General features: G+C 61.4%; 1 long non-coding RNA gene across 1 annotated transcript in view; it reads right to left on the bottom strand.

Annotated features, from left to right (window-relative positions):
• Nucleotides 1-1,552, bottom strand: part of LOC123020217 — a 2,505-nt gene extending 953 nt beyond the window's left edge. Inside the window, exons 1-2 of the long non-coding RNA XR_006414033.1 lie at nucleotides 1,512-1,552; nucleotides 208-344 (exon numbers count right to left, since the gene is read on the bottom strand). This is a non-coding gene — a long non-coding RNA (uncharacterized LOC123020217). The remainder of the gene's footprint in view (nucleotides 1-207; nucleotides 345-1,511) is intronic.
• Between the last annotated feature and the right edge of the window lie 653 nt (nucleotides 1,553-2,205).

Here is a 2,205-nt window from a genome sequence, read left to right on the forward strand (position 1 = left end):
GGGGGCTGTCCGCCACGTGCCTTGGCTATCCTCAGGTGCCCCTCCCTGCTCTAAGGGAGGCCAGGACCCTTGAGGTCAGGCAGACACTGTCCCTGCAGAGGCCTCCCACCCGACCCACGTCCCTCCAGGGCCCACGCGCCTCCCCGCCTGCGGTCTCCTCCACCCTGCGGAAGTCCAGAGAGCGCTGGGTTCCAGAGCCAGACTCACCTGGAGAGACTGGTAAATGGACATCAGGACGGTTTTAAGCACTTCTCTCTCGTCCAGCGTCTCCAGGGTTTCTTTCAGAGTTTTCCCTCTCTGCCTCTTCTTCTCCCACAGGAAGTGGAAATGTTCATCTGCAAGTTCTTTAGAGAGCGAGAAAGAAGCAGGGGGATCAGGCCTCAGAAAGGTGGAGCAGTTAATTCCAATCTTATTTCATTCATATAGTCATTCAATTACTTAATTTTATATGCCATCCAATAATAAAGTCTTTGGATGACTTACCAAAAAAAAAAAAAAGCAACCACATTTTATTTATTTATTTATTTATTTATTTATTTCTTATTTGAGACATTCGTATGCCATCCTTTGCAAAAGCCTCAGGACAGCTTATACAAATAACTGTACACAACAAACGAACATCAAAGATAAAACCAATTAGCTGCTAAAATATTGGTGAAATAAAAAGTTCTTTGCCTGACGCCAAAAGAATAAAGCAACAGTGCCAGGCTCCTAAAACTAGCAGATCAGCAGGAGGTGATTTTGCAAAGGCCGGGCTCACACCTCCCGACACGCGATTCCACGCCGGTTCCACCGTGCGCCTCCTTTGCGCGGACGTGCCTGGGAGACTCTCCGGGCACCACAACCTCCCTCCCTCCCTGACCTCTGGAGCATCCCAAGCGGCACCAGGGTGGGGGGAGGCTTCTGGCTTGGCAGCCGAGGTCACGGGAGGAGCTCGGCTGTGGAGCCGAGAAGCCGCAGAACAGGCCGCTGCTCCGGTGTGCGGCTGCTCGAACCCAAGCGGGCGACAGGAGTAGCCTGTCGGGCTGCACAGAGCAACAGGGCCAAGCAGGGGAGAAGCCCCGTCGCCGCTGGCTGGCACCGAGCGAGGTCAGCTCCGGCGCTCCGGATGCTCCACCTGACACGGTCTGCAGTGGGGCAAGCACCGGCTTTCCCTCCTGCATTTTTGACACTGGGGCCCCTTCCAGCCCCCACCCAAGGGGGGGGCCGTGCTGAAGCGATCGCTTGCCAGCTGCTCTTGCAGCCACCTCCACGGGGTGCGCCTCCCCATCACCCTGCCAGCCACGGGGAGCGGATTCCTGGGGACCCTCCCGGGTGTGAGGCCCTTGCAGCAGCCGGCCTTGGGTGCACGGGTGCTTCCCCTCTCCCTCCCGCTGCGGGGTCCCCCAAAAACGAATCCTCCCATTGCCTGCACTGCCCCTGTGCAGATGTCGGCAGCTGTCCCCTGCCAGGCCCGTGGGCCTGAGGGCCAGGTCCCCCGTGTCCGGCACCGCCCGGCCTCCCCCCAGTACCTGGGTGCAGCGGCATGGGGGTGTCGGGCTGCCCGCTCACGGGCACGGCGGCGCCTTTCCTCATCCTCTCCCGGCCGGACACTCTTGGCAGCGAGGCTTGCTGCTGGGCTGCCCTGCCGGGGGCACGATCCGGGCGCCGGCCATCGGGCTGGTCCAGGGGGCGCTGCACCAGCTCGGGGAGGGCCACCGGCTGGGCCTTCTTCTTGGGGTCGGTGGCCCCTGCCGTGGACTGGACCAGCAGCGGCAGGATGCGCGATGTCCTCCGAGTGGCGTGGCCCGGGGCAGGGCTGGGTGGCGGGTGGCCGGAGAAGTGGGCCTCCTCGTCATCCCATGAGCCATTCTCCTCGGAGGAGGACTCGCTTCCTCTGTTCTTCTTCATCTGGAATGTACGGAAGTTGCTCATTCTGCAAAAAGCAAGCCAACTGCTGGGTTGAAGCACCTTCTGATGCACGGCTAGGCAGGAGACGGCTGCGGGTGGTTGGGGCGCCCCAGGGCAGGGGCTCCTCCTTCTCTGGCCAACTGGGGGCCATGAGCCAAGCGGGGACCTTCTGCACGACTGCCAGCGCTCGGGGGGGGGGCGATGGTTGTCCCAATGGCGGCTGAGGGTTCCCCCTCTGATACTGGCCCTGTGCAGGCCAGTGAGGCTTTGCGGGGTCCAGGGTGCACCTCCCTCCAGAGACCGGCCTGGGAGGGC

Source organism: Varanus komodoensis, unplaced genomic scaffold, assembly GCF_004798865.1.
Source record: "Varanus komodoensis strain SLA01 unplaced genomic scaffold, ASM479886v1 scaffold1445, whole genome shotgun sequence".
NCBI classification, from domain to species: Eukaryota; Metazoa; Chordata; class Lepidosauria; order Squamata; family Varanidae; genus Varanus; species Varanus komodoensis.